An 18694-nucleotide genomic window follows, 5' to 3' on the forward strand; every position below is an offset into this window, starting at 1 on the left:
ACGCCTTTGCAGTAAATTTGCAGTGGAAGGGTAGTTTTTCAACATAGTCATTCTACACATAAAGTATAACGGTTGGATGCTGCTCTATCAGCTCAGGCATGGGTGTCATTGTACCATTGCTGAAAAAGATAAGGTTTGGGGTTACTGAAAGTGTGAAGAATCTAAATGCTTGCCTCTGTCAAACTTTGTTGAATTGTGATTTTCACAGAAGAGTACTGTAATATAGTTTTATCTGAAATTTCCAAAGTTAGGTAGGTGTGTGTGTGTGTGTGTGTGTGTGTATATATATATATATATATATATATATATATATATATATATATATATATATATATATATATATATATATATATATTTATATATATATATATATAATTATATAATATAATATGAGCTGACTGCACCCACTATACATACTTTCAAAAGCTTGTATTTGGCACAAAGATAACAATTTGTGGATAAGATTGGTATCTTATTGTGACTCCTGACCTTAAGTTATCACCATGACTGTTGGGTTTTTGGCCAACTGTACTTTGTTAGCATACAACAATAAAAATGAAATGCTCTGAATTCATATCAGTAGTGTACCATAAATTGATTTATTCTGTATGGCACAGCATAGCTGAGCAACTGAGTGCATCACAGTGATTTTTATTTATCATAAAATTTGTGCACAGCTCATTGATTTATGGCTCATCGCCTGAGGCCTCTTTCTTTCTTCTAAAACAATGGTTTTACTTTATTTTGCTCTTTTTGATAGTCTGTAATGAGTTGTGAATTTAATATAAAAAACAGCTGTCAAATATAACATTTACTCAAGAATTTAACATTGCTATAGGCAGTTTATTTTACTGGATACTGGATAATGATATCATTGTCATTTGGATTCAAATCAGCTCATTCTTGAGTCCAAGTATATGTTTGTAGCAGATATCTCTCCATATCACTGAGATACTGACCAAAAATAGTCTGACCAAAAATTAATATCACAATACAATGTTTACATATACAGCTCATTTTTAGAGCAGAATTTATTCTGGTACTTCTTTGGTTCGTCTTCATCCTCGGTCTCGTTCCTCTTCTTAAATGTTCTGTTATGGTGGAATCTTCCTCATCTATCTTAACACACACTCTTGTTTGAAGTACCCAACTTTCTGTTTAGCTATAATTTTGTACATGTACTATACTTGGTGTTACATGCACGGTGTTTGCTTTGCTAAAGAGCTGGCTCAGGGTTATTTGTTGTGTTAAAAAGACGTAGTCATGAGTGAAAATGTGTATAATGTGGTACATGGGAAAAAAAAATCTTATTGTATGGAAAAAGGAAACTGGTATACCTCACAGTACTTGGTAACAATAACCACCAAAAGCTGATCAGTTCTTCCAAGACCAAGTAAATGTGCCACAAACATAAGGCCTCTAACCATAGTTGGATTTTGTTTCAATACCCACACAGTCTGATCACAGGGACTATCAAAAATAAGATATCAGCTTTTTCAGATGCTGTGCAGAACTGGTCCACTTAGCATCAATATGTAAACAAGATATTTAGTCTTATATTTATCAGACTGCTTTTGAAGGTCTCTCAGACTTTTACAGCTCTTTCTGTCCTTCACTCATTATCTTATACTGTGTTATAAAAAAATATTCAGATGCACAAGCAGCAGATGCCAATCTGTTCAATGATCCGGACTCCAGCTTCTATTACTGACAGGAAGATAAAATGCAACATTTTAGACATGTCTACTCATAAATGTGCATCAGACTGTCCAGGTGTGACCACTATGAAAGGAAGAACGTAACTTGAAGGAGGATGAGAAATACATGTCACAATATGAGCCAGTACACTAAGTCATCACTTCATCATCGCGTAAAAATGTTAAATAGGTTGGAGTAGTAGGCAGGGGAGGTGGTGTGGCAGAGGTGACAGAAGGCTTTCTGTCCCTGACAAGGCCTTTGCGAAATCTCTTGGGCAGCTTGGCTGTGGGCATAGTTTAGCTCCAGGCTTCTTCTCTGTACTCCTCGGTTCCATAAATAACAAGGGGCAGACGGAGGCAAAGACAATGAGCAAGTGAGGACAATGTGGCAAGGAGGCTGAGCGCCTGAAAAAGAAACAGACAGTTAGTTGTCCTGAAGACAAAAAGAACCAAACGGTGATTTGTTGTTCAGAACGGAGGCAGATTGGGGATGAATAGTAGCATAACATTGGGAGAACAAAAAAGGAAAACACTGCAGTAGAGAGATAAGGCTCGCCCTACAAAGGTATGGGGGAAAGGCAAGATGCTCTTTCTCACCCTGAAAAATGCTTTAAGAAAATTTACTTGTAACCGGACTGCCATTAATGTGCAAGGAATGATTTAGTGCACTGAAAAGTAGCATAATTACATACTACATTAAATGCATTTTTAATCTCGGCATAGTGTAACCATCATCTTTGTGGCCTATAGCGCCAAGTACTTTACTTGGTGCTATAGGCCATTTTACTGTGGTAATGTTTAGCTTATATATTCTGTTGCCATTTAAATAATGAATGATTACGCTAGTGACATACAACAGAGAACAAACTCTAATATAGTAGATTAAAGGAAATAGAGCTGCGCTCACCAGCCACTTTACATACGTGTTTCTACAAATACAAATCTCTGAATCAACCAGGGAATTTTATTTTCATTGTGGTAATCCTGACCTGTAAGAAGGTCAGACTTTTCCACAGGTAACCATAGGTGAAGCTGCAGAGTTTGCATGGTGAAGCAGACCTCTTTGGATGACATGTTTTATTCATTTAAATGTGTACACAGGAAGCATTAAGAGCATGCACTCGTAGCGCTGCTCTACCTCTGCCGCTCCAGCACAAGGACATGGCTAGTCTTGTTTGGGACAGTGAACAAATAAGGGCTGAGTAGAATAGCAAATGCAGACTCACCATGTACATGTAAAATCATTTGCTGTCCTACAGCAATGATTTTTAACCATAAACATGACAAATTAAAAAGTGTAAAAGAATGTTTCAGTGAAATGCTTCTATTTGTCTGACAAATTAAGTTAATATTTTGTGGTTTCATATTCTCCACTGTGCATTAACATAATTAGCTCTTTTGCTAATTATGCCACACATACATTTATTTAACAATAATAAACAGATGATTTTCTTCTACTAGTGATATCAAAGCAAAATTTATGTATTTATGTAGTAGTAAATACCATTAGATTACTGGAAGGATTACTCTGTTTTGCAGTGAAATTTAAATTATCTTATCTTCCACAGTCTGTCTTTTGTCCTGTCTCCCTCCCCTCACCCCCAAACGGTCGCAGCAGACGGCTGCCCCTCCTTGAGTCTGGTTCTGCTTCAGTGCTTTCCTGTTAAAAGTGAGCTCTTCCTTCCCACTGTCGCCAAGTGCTTGCTCATGGGGGGTCATCTGATTGTTGGGTTTTCTTTGTGTTATTGTAGGGTCTTTACCTCACAAAATAAAGTGTCTTGAGGTGGCTGTTGTTGTGATTTGGCGCTAAATAAAAAAAATTTAATTGAATTATGTAAACATTAAGTTTTGGTCCATAATGCACACTAGCACTCATTAGGTCATATATTAACCAAAAAAATGTTGAAATTGTTAATGCTTAAACCATAAAAAAAGGCATGTAATCATGTAATTGTTAACATGCTCCCCCAAGTAGTGAGCAAGGCCTTTTATAAATAAAATATGCTTGCTTAGCAGCATTAACCAAAGTCTGTGTCTTTCTATCTTTAAAAGAACAGGGCTCTGTCTTGTCTTCCCCAAGTTTAATTTCAGATGTCCTCCAGCAATGGCGGTTGTTTCTCTCTCCAGCAGCCATTTTCTGGGGGTCTGCTCATTATGATTGCCTATCTTGAGATTCGGTCTACTGCTAGAGCCCACAGTATCCTCCATTTTATGCATAAACAGCTGGAGGCCACCAAATCTGAATGCTGCCCTGCAAGGTTCAGGGACAACAAACAAAGAATTTTCATATTGCTGGTGTAACAGTATGAGATCACTGCTTTTTAAATTTCCTGTTCCTCTCAGTTCAGAGATTATGAGATTCCAAAAGGGGACCTTCAATACCCTTGTTGTATATAAATATATCCCTGAGTTCACTGCATCATTCTACTTTTGAACTCTTTGGAGTTTGTTTGGGTGGCTCATTCTAATTGGCTTACCAATTAATAAGAGCAGCTTTGATAATCCTTATTAGGTTATCAAGACTACCGTCAGTATAATCTGCATTAAATTTACTGAGGTCCAAAGAATACCACTTAATAATAGCTGATCATTCGACATGTTGGAAGATGCTCTCTATTCTCCTCACTCAGCAGCTAAATTTAATTGCACCCACACAGGGCCCTGACCTATTCCATTCAGCAAACTTCGGAAATGAGGAAAGCTCATTAATTGTCTATATTTTTTAAAATGAAATCATTTAAACATTAGATTGTAAAAACAATGGTGTTTGACAGTAAAGGAGTATTAGCAGCTGTTCTCAGATATGCGTGAGTTGCCAGTGTTCAGGAGTCCAGTCACATTACCATCACAGTCTGAATTTTTGAACAGTTCCTTCTAAATGGTGACATTGCCTTTTGAGTTCTTGGCTTGATTCTATATCAGTCCCCCCGCTGTCATTTGTTTGGGCTGTTGTGGTATGGGTCTAATGATCTCATTAATCTATCTTCACCTGTTCATGACTTGATTTCTTTGTGACAGGAGTAACCTTTGTGTCTTTTAATACTTTTTCCAGTTTGAGTATTTGAGAAATTAAAAAATAATAATGATAATAATAAATCAAAATCTTTGTATGGCAAAAAAAATGTAATTTAAAAAATTACAGTAAAATTTTTGATTCTTTAATCTGCAGCATAAAACAGTTTCTAAGTTACTATATAACATTGCATGTTCTACCATGAGATTTAAAAATTTCTCTGTTTGTATGTTCCTCCCATGTCCCCTAGACCCACGGGACGTAAGATAGACAAATTGAATGAATTCTGGCAGAAAATGCAGTTGACAATGTATGCTTACCTCGTCTGCAGGCTGACAGATGGCAGAGATGCTAATGGTCAGTGGTGATCTCAGCGGAGGCGATAGGAGCACTGGACTATGTAGCAGATCACCCAGCTCTAATAGGAAAGACAGCGTTTACTTTATACTTTATATGTTTTAAAAGATGTTGCTTCAAAGTTTCGTGGCAGCAGTGAGAATGAAGCATGTGCACTGAAATGCTGACATACTCCATTTTACACTGTTCTGTGTGAATATTAATTTACCAACAGGCGACAGAAATAATATCAACATCCATCCATCCATCCATCCATCCATCCATCCTCTTAACTGTTTATCTAATTCAGGGTGGTGGGGGAGCTGGAGCCTATTCTAACTGTAATCAGGTGAGAGGAAGGGTCCACCTTGGATATGTTGCAAGTCTGTTGCCGTGCAAACACACAGAGAGAGAGAGACAACCATTCATGTTTGCATTCATACCGACAGCCAATTTAGAATAACCAGCATAACAAACATGTCTTTGGACTGTGTGAGGAAACTGAAGTGCAGGCAGATAACCCATACGAGCACAGGGAGAAGATGCAAACTCCACACAGAAGGGCCCCAGCTGGCCACTGGGTTTAAACCAGGAACTCGCTTGCTGTGAGGCAACAGTGCTAACCACTGCATCACCATGCTGCCCCATTGACCAACTTATTGAAATATTTTGCTGGAAATATCGGGTGCTTGAACTCAAGTCAGTGACCCAGCTTCCCACCCAGTAACTCACAGGACCCAAATAACTGATGCCAGTGTCCTAGTGCCAGACATCACAGCTCATAGCCAGAAGTACCATGGCCACAACCCACTGGGTCAGAGCTGTTTTGGCAGCTCGAGGGGGACCTACACAATATCTGGCAAATGGATTTAATCTTGTGGAGCAATAGCTATAATGGCCTTATCACCAATGCCACAGAGTGCTTTGCAACCTCAAAATATGTGCATGCATATTCAAAATGTGATTTACAGTTTCTCAGCCACAACCCAGTATCCACAGCACTGCCTGTAAAGGTTAAATTATTAGAGCTACCAAAACTGGAATATATTTCTGTAATTATGGTTGACTTCTTTTAATAAAAGTAATAAGAAAGTATGAATCACAATACAGTATGTAGGTTTTTATTATTTTCTCTGCCATCTACTGGGGGCACATACACAGTATAATTTTAGTCAGACACATTTTCATCCTTTCTTTTTGATGACAAATACATTTGACTTGCTCAGAGCAATTTTCCTGCCTAATCTAAAAACCATCTTTACTTGAAGGGAACAGCCCATCCACCCCTTATCCCCACCCCCACCTCCTTATCCACCCCCTGTAAATTGTGTGAACAAAGACAAGGCTATTTACAGTTGTTCACTATTATCTTTTCTCAGAAGAAAAAAAATACTGAAAGTGCTGTACTAGATGTACCACATGTACTGTGGACATATCTATTTTAAATACACATGCAAAGTTTGATGAATTATGGAAATGGTTTTTGATCAAGTGTCTTTGTGGATCTCAGCTCCTGGGTTTTCAGAAATGTGAGAGCATATTTAATGTAGCAGAAGAATCAAGACTTGTTCCGCAAACCTTCCTAGACACCATTTAAAAATGCTACAGCACAGGGCCATTTGCTCTGTGATGTGACTCCGCAAATAATAGTTCAAGTTACAAGTCAGCTTGGTGAACAAAGTTTGTTGATATTCTGGGAACGCTTGGAAGTTAATTTAGGCAGTATCCTAAACAGAAACAAATAATTCAGAATATAAAACAACCGAGACCTCTTGGTGAGTTTAATTAGTATTTTTAGAGGGCTTGGAGTCATGAGCAATTACTCTGTAACAGAGTGTTACCTTTATTCTCAGAAAGCACACAGTTAAAGTGTTCCTTGAATTATTTGAGAAAGGAGTGGGTGGTTCCAAGGAACTGTTGTCTAATGCCATTAAATTGTCAAGCAACATCTTTAATCGCAGAGCTGTTAAAACTGGCTGATTTAATTGCATATAATTGCAGATGGTAAGTTATTCATTTGGTTTTAACCATTTAAACACAGATGCTGTGCACAGCATCATACTTATTACAGGACAAAACAATAATGTAAGGGCAGTCATGATGATGTGAGTGGTTAATCATTTTATAAATTCCCTTTATGTAAGGTGGGAACTTTTCACTTTCATACCACATATAATGACTCTTTATAATGTTTTTATTACATAATCGCTCTTTATAATCCTTCAAACGATGTAAATACAGAATTTCCCAAAATTGGGATATATATTTTATTCTTATTTCTCTATAAAAAATGTTCTGTTCTTTGAAAGTGAACAGAACAAACCTAATTCTATGAATTAACTAAACTGAGGCCAATGAAAATACTTAAAGAAATTGAATCAGATTTTTAGTAAAAACATTGGCCTCTACATATTTGTCGTTGGTGTATACATTTCGTGGGACATTAAAGATAAACTCCAACAAAACTCATTAAAATGAAAGATCTCCACAAAAGCAAATGGGAAATATAATCATTTACAGTGTTTTTGTCACAGCGTATGATGATTCTGATTAAACTTTATGGTCTGATGGCTCTGCAGATCTGCTGCGTGTTAATATTGTAATGGCAGCATTGCCATTTCAAGACATCCTCTTCAAACATTAACTTGGCTAATATAAAGGTTGAATGATTATCATCTGCCAGACATCCATACAGAACTGCAAACATAACAATATTCTTCATTTCTTGGTTCAGTTGGTAGCACATTAGCATGTGAAAATACTAATTGTGAATCTGCTGTTCTTTTTTTTTTTTTTTTTTTTAAATGTCTTTTGTTATATAAGCTACACCTTTTTCTGACACTAAGGCAATTGTGTATTTATACTTCTAGTTTCCAAAAATGGAATACTCAACCACAACTGTGTCGAATCATCCTTGACATACACAAGATGCTGACCACGCTTTACTGGACATAGGCAAACAATTTCCTCAAGCAGTGTACAGACCTCTCGTACAGTATCTGTGTCTACTGTGGCTTTTAAAAATTTGGACTGAATCCTTTGTGTTCTCCCTTTGTACTTTGGCCTACGTACTGATTTTTGTGATTAAAAAAACACCCTCCAAATGTTATGCAAAGGTCCCGGTGGAAAGGGTGACACTGTTTGCAAGATTGCTCCAGATATTTTGTTAAACAACTATTATCCTAATCAGGGTCGGCACCTTGTTTAATCAAATCGAAGATTTTGTTTTTTATCACAACATGCTGTCAAAATTAAGAGGGCAACCGTGACTGCATACTGTTTTAATGTGAAGTTATTTGTCTGATCTTAGTGCAATTAATTGTGTGTAACACTGAACTTAAATCTATTGCCAAAGTTTGTGAAAGAGGAAACATAACATGAACACAGAGACTGTGGCAATTAATGGCAATTTTTTTTTTGGAGAAGACTGAGGACAGATCATTGACGTTCTCTCTCTAATATGTTATGGTCAGTGTTATTAAATGCCTTGAGATGACTGTTGGAACTGCTACTACTGTATCTCTTGCTATAATACGCAATATTTATTTCTGTTTGTTTGCCCACAACACGATCATGTGTCGAGCAGCCAAAAATTGGGACACGCACGTGGCCTACATCTCAGGGCCCTGAAAGTTTTTACCTATATCAGATATTACGACACCATCATCTTGCCTAGCAACCACCTACCAATGAGCTAAAATGACCCATTTGCAGTGTTTATGCAGCTTATAACACCTCAGAAAGGCAATGTATACGTTCGCATCTCAGTTTCATTCAGAAAACTTGAACTGTGCACGGTATGTTATTTTTTCATGTTGCTTAGCAACCATCTAACTGCAGACTAAAATCATCAAACAATAAGATAACTTAGGAATGTGCTAGTGAGTAAAATTAGTTTAAAAAAAAAAAAGCGGTTTTACATATGTGTCATTATACGCCACTGATGGACTTGGTCCACCATGCTTGGGCTTTCTTATTTGCAGCTTTATAAAAGAGGTGTTCTTATTTCTAAATTGTGGAAAAAAAAAATCCAAATGAAAACAGCAAAACATGAGTTTCATTTTTAGACCGGACATCTACAGCTACCTTGAGGTGCATAGTATATTTTTTTTATATTTATTTATTTTTAGCTCCTTAAAGCTCCCTACGTTCAGAACGGTAAGTAGTTCTCTTTGAAATTAGTCTCAGCTGTATCGTTATCTCCTGATTGTCTTGGTAAACTGAGGCCAAAGCAAACCGTATCTTTGATGTCTCTGCCTGCGAGGCTGCCGCACTGTAATGAAACTGTATTGCATTGTCTGAGCACTAAATGTTTGGCATGACGGAACACAGAAGTAATTTCTGCGGCTTGCCGGCTTCCGCTGGTTTCAAAGCGGCTGTTGCCTTTTTCTCTCTTGAGAGAGTTGCAAGCACTCCCTCACAGAGCCAAACAGCTTTCAGGCTTTCATCAATTATTTAGCACCTGTTGCCTTCAGGGAAGTCCTGATAAATTATGGTGATGAATGCAATCAGAAGATGGCAAATATATAACAATAAATCTGTATTTTTGTTGCAGCACTTTTAATATCGCTTGATCGAGAATTTGAAACCAGATTGATTTAAATGCTGGGACAAACTTTCTGCACACCTACTTGTCTGTACCTGAGGAAAAAAGTGAAATCACAAAAAAACACTTTGGTCGTTAAGGGATGCCTTTGAAAGGATTACAAAAGTCGCTCTGTTTATAGTGTGTAAACACCCATGTGATGTGGAAATGTTTCCCCTGTTCATCCTGTCTGAAATGACTTCTTTATTATGAATAAGCATGAATGTTTTAAGACTGATAACTAGCTTAACATCCAGCCAAACATTGTTTTTTCTCTCTTACTGAAATTTTTATGAGGACTAAAACATCTTCAGTGGACTATAGAAAATGTATTGAAACATTTAATAATGCTTACAACAGAGGATATTTCTTTGAGGATATCCACACACAGTATGTCTACTTTTTACAGTACAACATACAGTAGTACTGATCTCAAATAGTCAAAATCAGTCACTTAGAAGTACTACGAAGGTCAGGAGAGTGCATTCTGTCATGCTTTTTGTACTCTTTGTAGCATCCTGTGAGTTTTAAACTCATTTATTTGCTTTACCTTTTGTCCTTTAATCTTTCACAGTGCAAAGGCAGCTTTCTCTGCCTCTGTCCTTCATTTCCAATGTCAGTGCTTTTAATGTTGCACACACAGTCATGACTTTAAAGAGGGTTTATTGTAACAAAAACCAAAAAAAAAAGTGTGTGAATCAAACAAGACCTTCCACCAGGACACTAGTGTTCTGTCCCATGTGAAAACAGCGTTCTTAGACATTTCATTCATTTTGAGTCCTCTAATGTCTCCTTTTCTTGAGTTGTTGGGTTAAGTTTAGGGAAAAGTAGCAACTTTCAGATGTTAAAAGGTAAACTTCTCACATCTGCAACAAACTGCTCCTCCATTTTGATTCTTACTACGGGCAGTGGTGGGTGATGGCATCACCACCTTTCTGAAAGCGTCAGACATTTTCATGCATGCTTACTCCCAGGGAGGCATGAGGATACCTAAATAAACAACTTTCCTATATTGTGAGGTCAGGCTGTGCAAAGGTAGGCACAGTCATTAAAAGATGAACTGTGTCTCTCAAGTGCATTTAATAATGACTTGCAGAAGGTGGCACTTTGGCCCCTCCCAACACCTCCAGCTCCCATTTGCTGCTTTGAGATTACCATAATTCTGGTAGACTTGCAATATACGATGCAGTCTCATCTAGTTTCCAGTCCTTGCATGTCTTTTGTGAACAACAAACCAGAGGGTGACATCATGATAGCCACTACGCCACTTGTTTTATACAGTCTATGGACAAAGTGCATGTTTGTGTATGTAGATGTAGATGTAATTTAACAATTCTCAGCAGGTTGTGTTCAGGGAAGAGCTAATGTAGGGCAGTGAGCTCCTGTGTGTGTGTGTGTGTGTGTGTGTGTGTGTGTGTGTGTGTGTGTGTGTGTGTGTGTGTGTGTGTGTGTGTGTGTGTGTGTGTGTGTGTGTGTGTGTGCCTGTTTGGTCTATCCTTTTGTGTGTTTGGCAGTGTTTCATTTCATAGTGAGAGTTCTGCTGACCTTGGCATACTCAAGACTACATCCCAGTGGTGTCTCATCCCTCTCTTCTCCTTCTCTTTCTCCTCGCCCTCTCATTCTTACTCCTCACAAATCCCCTCGCAGGACCGGGCCTTTCTCCTTCCCTTTGTGAAGAAGAGAGGAAAAAAAAAATTAGCTAGCAGTTCCAGAAAAAGATGCCAGCGTCTGTCTCTTTTAACCTGAATAATTTGGGAAAAGGACGTGATTAAAACAGAGAAATTTTCTGAGTGCGAAGAATACAACAATAGTCATCCAAGAAGAAATCATTAGGAAGTGTCTGTGTTTAAAATTAAATAAATAACTCTTGTGGCTCTTTGACTTCTTCTGTCATCCCCATTTCTGCTGGCTCATACCTTTCAGAGGAAACCATGCTAGAGATCTCATTAATTCTAAACATTGCTGTCAGAAAGGAAGAAATGCAATGAATGGCAGATTGAGGTTTCTCTGTGCTTGTTATGCTTCTCTTCACGTCAAATGCAATCTTATCAAATATATTAGTGAAAAATATCGATTTTTGAAGCATTTTAGAGTTAGGCATTTAGAAATTCAAAACCCAAATCTGCATTCTAAGATTAATTCAAGTTGTTTTGTTTTTCTTTTGCTTTTGTTAAACTTAACAAAACTTTAACATTCCACAGTGAGAATGACATTTTTAAGGATTAAAATGACAGAGGGGTGTGTTTGATGCTGCAACACACAGGCATATTTCCTGTGTTTAACGTTCTTTGTTGACAGCAGTAGAAGTCAACCAGTGCTACTTATGGGAAAACAACTGGCATAGCAATTCAACTGAAATGACAAAAACGGCTGTTTGTGTTGTTTGTAAAATGTCTGGAAGTCTCAGTACATTTGTATAGTGAATGTGTACAAAATATCAACAAAACTCAGTTTTGTTTTTGTTTTTTGTTTTTTTTACAAAGCCCATGACATAATGGTGGGTGGGGCTGGGCAAAATGGATACTTAATGGAGAGATCAAGTATGTGAAAAATCACTGTTTTATTCTACAATAATGCAGAACTGCTCATGAATACTAATTATTTCATGCAAAGATGTCAGTTATACGTAGTGAAAATATTTGCTCCAAATCCAAACAGGTGGCAAGTTTTTATTGTTTCGTGGAACAAACATTTCTCACTCAACCATAACTTGAGGACTAGGCCACTGTTCTTTACTGAAATCTAATAGTAGTTTAAGTAAATCAACAGTGTGGATTCTGCTGCACAATGTGAGCTTAAATATTTGCAAATTGAAATGACCAGTACAGAGGTACTGACTCATATTTAAACCTTTAACTTTAGTGGGATAATTTTTTCATAATGAATGTATTACCAATCTCAAATTTTCCAAAATCATGTTGTGCATTTCTTTCTACATAATGTTATCGTTCCTGTCACATGCAGGCAAACACGCCTGAGAGTTATATAAAGCCTGGGATCTTTGTGTACTCTGCATCTTTGTGTTAGGCTTTCAGCTTTTGCTCTTATTAAATGTGACATTGAGTACAGTGAGTGGATGACACAAGCTTCTTGCATGCTGACATTTCAAATGTTTCTGATGTGTCTGTCCTGTGGAATAACATAAGTCATTTATATTGCGTGTCCTTACAGACGTCTTTCTTTTTTATGTTTCAGACTGAATCTGTGTAGGCACCTTTCCACCATCCTGCCAGCAAGCAGAAATGTTCTTTGCTTCTGTTCCAGTATGGTAAGTTAATCTTTTGTGTCTCTGCTAGCATGAATAAATGTGTTCCACAGGGGAAAATAGCAGGGCTCCATGCATGACTTGTTATGGATTTGGGTAACCATGTGTTAGCTATGAATATTCTTATGAATATTCTTAGTGTTCTGAATAGACACAGGTCAAAGACTGCCAGATATACCTGCTCAAAAGAAAATGTATTCCTAAAATAAGGATATCTTTCATTTTGTAAAAGTAATGTGCAAACCAAGTCTCTAAAACCGGACTCTTTGGCGTTCTCATATTACTTGTTTATATGTTATTTGTTAATAAGGGAAGCAATTTTAACAGTAAGAAGCTGGAACAATGTGGAAGACACACACACACAGACACACACACACACACACACACACAGTCGCCCGCAGTGCACTGATAGCGGGTGAATCCGTGGGTGGCTTTTTAAAATAGGCCAGCAGAACACACTGTTATTTCACAGTAATCTGTCAGTAATCTGTTGACAGTCAGAGCAAATTTTGAAAAATAACATTGATTTGTACATCTCTGTCAACTCAGCACTGTAAAAGGTTGCAAAGAAGAACTAATGAGTGTTTGAAAACCTTAAAAAAAAAAAAAAGACATGCATCAATGCATCAATGCATAGTATTCAGGGCAACATTTTGTGCTGGTTTCAGTGATTCTTTATTGCTGAAAACATTGTGGTTATAGAAGATATAATTTCTTCAAAAGCTTTCTAAAAAAAATATAAGAAAAAGAAAGAAAAAGGTGCCAACACTTGTGGCTCTAGGGTTAAACAAGGGCTGATCACAGTGACTGCAGCCCAAGGGCACAAATGCAGAACCATAAAGCCATTCTCTTCATTGTGCTAAGCATGATAATACCATGCTCATAGGTCTATGCCAACTATTGTGCCCATCCAGCAGTACCAAATTGTACTGGCAAGGTTAGACGAGAGAACATAGTGCAGTGGAATGGAAAGCAATAAAGCATAATGTTGCCAGTTACACCAGAATCGCCTGTTAATTAAATGTTTTTCTTAAACAATACATGCAGTAACCACATAGATATTATTGTAATAAGTCAAGGGATTTTAATTGCCAATGCAACTAATCAAACATGGAGTGGAGATGTTGCCTAAGGTTTATGAGGATCTAGTAAAACCCTGATAGCTCTGGGGAGATTGACAAAATGGAACAAGTCATTGCTGTTTGTAGCCTGCAGCTACTGGCTTTGTGATGACAGTAAAAATGATCTATACCAACTAAAGCTTTTCAGACTACTTGCCAGTCTTCAAAGAAATATGAGTGTGTGTATATATATATATATATATATATATATATATATATATATATATATATATATATATATTAGTATACTTTTTTCCTTGAGAAGTTGCTGAATCACAATTTAAAGTTTGATCTATTGATCTATATCTAGTCAAAGAAGCCTCTTTTCAATGCTCAGAGAATCTGCCTACCAAACCCAAAGGCAGCTTTATTCAGTAAGTTAATGATTTATCATGCTCCCCAATAAGTGGACTGGACTCCTTATCCTACAGTATTTCTCTCAGCATCAACTAAAGAAAACGAAGGGGCGGATAATTAAAAATGAACACCTATATCCCCATAACTAAGACAGCATTTGTAAACTTTAAAGTAGAAATCTTGTACATTTTTCATGTTTTCTAGACTGTGAACAATGTCTATCAAACAGAAGCAATATGCAAAATGTGGTGAAGTTCAAATGAATTCAAGAGACCATGAATTTATATGAACCTGACTTCAAAGCTGAGAGCCAGAAGCCCCGGAGTTAAAAGGTACTTTTCCTAATTGCCAGTTCTGTTCTATGAATTTCTCCCGCTGCACACCTGCACTGTATTGTTTAGGAAGCAAATGGAATACACTTACGTCAAACAATATTTGAAAAATATTTTATTCCTGTTGGTATGTTTATACACAATGAAAATAATACTTTAAAGCCCTCTGGACTAATGAAAAATAAGCCACTTAGACCATGTAAACACAATGGGACCAAGTGTAAATTAACATTACAAAACAATATAACAGAAAACCAACATTCTTGTTTTGTTATTATTTCCACATAAATTATGATGTAACACAGTTCAAACACCAATATCTACTATAGTATTAGTCTTTGCAATGTGAGGATGCCCCCACAGTGCTGATGTGTTTACTTGCTATTAAACATAAACAGTGGTGCAGAATGAAAAGGGTTAAATTTAAAAAAAAAAGTTGCAAACTAAGTTGTTAACTTCTGTTGTGTTATACTTTGAAGGGAATTGTTGTCCCTTGGAAGCACAACTGCTACACACTAATAAGCATTTAAAGCAGTTACAGTTGGTAATCAATCCCTCCCTGCACACAGTTTTACTGCAGTCATTAAGGTATACTAAAGACATTCCTGAGACAACTGTTAGATTGTCATGAGATGATTTCATCCAGCAGCAATTGCGCTGATCATAGTATCTGATGTGAACAGAAATAGAAGGGGGCGTGGTTTACTTTTAGTGGAAATTAAATAAAAGGCCAGCTGATATATTCAGACATACGTTGTCATGCAATTTTTTAACTTGTAAAACAATCAGGACTCAATAACATGCCTTGCCTATCCCTTTTGTATGTTTTTACATTTTCCTCAGCGTTGTTTCCCATGATGATGCTTTTTTTTTTGTCTGTGGATTTGCACAGATGCCTTTGTGCACTCAAAAAGGGCTGAGATCTTACTTTTTTTTTGTCTCTGAGAGGTTTAATGAAGCCCTGAGCACAAGTTAAAATGGCAGCAACAAGATGCCGACAGGCCTGTGTGGTGTTATAATCCTTTCGAAGAAAACAACTTTTTTTTTTATCAAAGTGGATTTACTGTGTCTGCATTGTTATGAAGACAATACGAGACGACTTCATAGGAGCCATCAGAAGTTTTTTTGTTTTTTTTTTTGAGTTTCTTTCAAAAGATCAAAGTCAGGATTGGGTGTTTCTGTGATTTATAATATCTACATTCTTACAGGCACACATAAAAAGGAAAATAATGATGTTACATATGTTGACATAGTTTAATAAATTGAAAACCTTTGAGGCCAAAACTGACATTCATTTTGTTTAATGCCACCTGCTGCATACCCACTCATGCAAACCTGCATGTTGCTTTACAGTCTCTCGCTCTCTCTTTTTCTCTCTCTCAAAACATCATCATCACTTTCCAACTTTAGTCCCACCAGGGGCCCAGCAGCAGCAGTAGCGCATAGGTTGCCACATCAGAGGCTCTTACAGAGAACTGACAGTCAGCAGCATCATGCTGTGAGTTGAGGAGGTGGCAGAGCATGAAAGGATGCATTAGATGCTATGTAGATCAACAAGAAACCTGAATATGGCAAATAGGGTTAGACTTTATATTTCCACCTAGATTTAACTGGTGTCTTTAGCACCAGATAAGGACAAATATGTGACACAAGAGATGGAAACATGGTGAGAGGGCATATGTGAAATAAACACAGGGGGCAGAAGCCAGCAAATAAAGACATGAAGTAATAAGTGTTAATATTAAAAGTCCCCATTTAAAAAGTAGTTAAAAGAATGTTTTCTTTTTCACTTGCAGCACTGAGGAAAAAAAACAGACTTTTTTCATTTTCTCCTTTTTGTTTGTATTTCACTTCTCTTGTGCATAATCAGCCACCTGATAACAATGTTTGCCAAAACAGATTTAACACACAAGTGTAGTTTGTTGGAACCACTGACAATTGTTCTCAGCTGTGACTGAGGAGTGAATGTGTAAGAGAAGTGATTATCGACGTTATCGATCTGACACAGTGAAATTTACGACTCATGCTTGCCGTTGCTTTATCTCAGATGTTAGAGCTGCATCTCTGTGCTGGTGCTGCAGTGTCTCTCGCTCTCTCTCTCTCTATGCCACTGGCAGTGGAGCTGAACTATGCTGCCTGTTGGGATAGACATGAATGTGTAGATAGCAAATAACGCATAAATTTGAGCTCGAGTGATAACCAAGTGGAGCCCCATGGTGACAATACACGGATGTTGTGACAACATAATCAATCACTGAAGAGAGTTGCAGCGGACATAGAGATGATGCATTCTTTGTTGGAATGTCTAAAATCACCCTTTGAGGCACATTTCAGCTGGATGTCTGTTAATACTGTATCAATCATCTGGAAAAATATACCATCTATTCATCAGATTGAGGCAGACTAGGTCAACGTTTCCATCCCAGTGTCTTCATATTGCATCAATTTGAGTTAGAACTGGAAACTGATAGATTGTAGCCCATTTGTGGGTAATCTGTGATACTTTCATCTCTGACTCTTTTAGCTATTGCCAAGTCCCTCCTCTGTCATTCTTATGCCAGTTGATTTGAATTCCCAGTACACTTGTCTTTTTCTGTTGCCAAGGCAATAGGAGAGGGGGCTGTTGACGGTGGTTGAATGCTGACATTTGATTGGCAGTGCAATGTTCCAGGGGAGAGACAAAGAAGTTACCTGAATATTAAACATAAGGATTAATCCTCCTCATGTACTCCTGAATATCTTCAGCTGTGAATAGGGGACAGAAAAAGTGTTTAAACGTTATGATGGAAGTTTGAGTTAATTGAAGCACATAGTTGAGAATCTATCAACATCACTAATGGACTGTTGAGGGCAAATTAAATAGTCTCTCTGACACACAATTGGCTTAATCAAAAATGGACTCAAAGGTTTTATACTCTCTGCATGGTGAGGAAAAAAAGACTGGAATGTGAAACAGTCAGATTTCTGGTTGTTTTAATTCATATTGAAACTCGATATAAATTATTCATTCATTTTATTATTTTTAACCACAAAAACAAAAAAATAACATTCAGTTTATAAAATAGGAGCAGTTAACCTGCCTTGCTTTGCTGCCTTTTGACTGGACAACCTGTGCAGGTTGATCTTTTCACAAGAAAGAAAGCACTTCATTCAATGATCTCTGCTACACTAAGCAGCAACGCCTTAAATAAGATGTAAGGGCATCTCAGTCAGGCGTCTAACTTCTCAGTCTTTGAAGCCATCGCTCTGTGTCTCATTTCCTGAAGTATTGATGTCTTTAAGTGAGCTTCCCAAGTGCCTGGAGGAAGTGGATGCTATATAGATTGCTTTGAGGAGGGTGGGACACAGCTGACTGGTGTAGTTTAACAGTCGGTCCATGGTCATTCTTTCATGAAGGACTGGAGTCAAACATTTTTAGTGGCAAGGATAAAAGGGGTACAGTTGTTTGACTAATGCTGTTCTCAGAAAATAAGTACACTTTAAAAAAAAAAAAAAAAAGCTTGCATGAAGTGCAATATAGTTTAGCACAATTCACAAGCCAAAAAATGTTTTACTGAACTGTGGGCAATATTATTGGTCTATACTAAAATGCCACTGATGGTACAGGGTCGTCTTAAAGAAGATGAGTACATACAAAAGTTGGCTTTGTCCTCACGGAGAAAAGTGCTTCTTCGACTAGAAGAAGAAGAAAAAAAATGGAACAGGGATATTGGGGCAGCTGCAGATACACCATAAAGAAACATTAAAAACTGGAAACAAAGGAAGAATCAATAGTGCTCTGCAACATGCCCATGCAGGGAATTGAACGGAGCGCCTGTGTGGATAGGTGTAAAGAGTCACTGCAACAAGAAATAAATTGTGTAATGTTGGGCCCTTCTTAAAGGCTAGAGTGAACATCTGTTAGATTCTACTTCTGTCTTCAAAATAGCAGTAACTTTTTCTTTGATGTGACTTTTGTTTCTGTTAAATATTTCTCAGTATACTGAAC

General features: G+C 37.3%; 1 protein-coding gene and 1 long non-coding RNA gene across 3 annotated transcripts in view; one reads left to right on the forward strand and one right to left on the reverse strand.

The window, feature by feature from the left end:
• Positions 1 to 18694, forward strand: part of LOC115786764 (leucine-rich repeat and immunoglobulin-like domain-containing nogo receptor-interacting protein 2) — a 254251-nt gene that overhangs the window by 24863 nt on the left and 210694 nt on the right. For both annotated transcript variants that reach the window (XM_030739150.1, XM_030739151.1), the window contains exon 2: positions 12827 to 12899. The gene's annotated coding sequence lies outside the window, so the exon portion shown is untranslated. The remainder of the gene's footprint in view (positions 1 to 12826; positions 12900 to 18694) is intronic.
• On the reverse strand, positions 1678 to 11297 carry LOC115786766 (uncharacterized). Its single transcript, XR_004020462.1, has 3 exons — positions 11177 to 11297; positions 5031 to 5128; positions 1678 to 2102 (listed from the first exon to the last, which is right to left on the reverse strand). It is a non-coding gene; the product is annotated as an uncharacterized LOC115786766 (long non-coding RNA).

The sequence above is a fragment of the Archocentrus centrarchus genome, chromosome 10, assembly GCF_007364275.1.
Source record: "Archocentrus centrarchus isolate MPI-CPG fArcCen1 chromosome 10, fArcCen1, whole genome shotgun sequence".
Taxonomy (NCBI): Eukaryota; Metazoa; Chordata; class Actinopteri; order Cichliformes; family Cichlidae; genus Archocentrus; species Archocentrus centrarchus.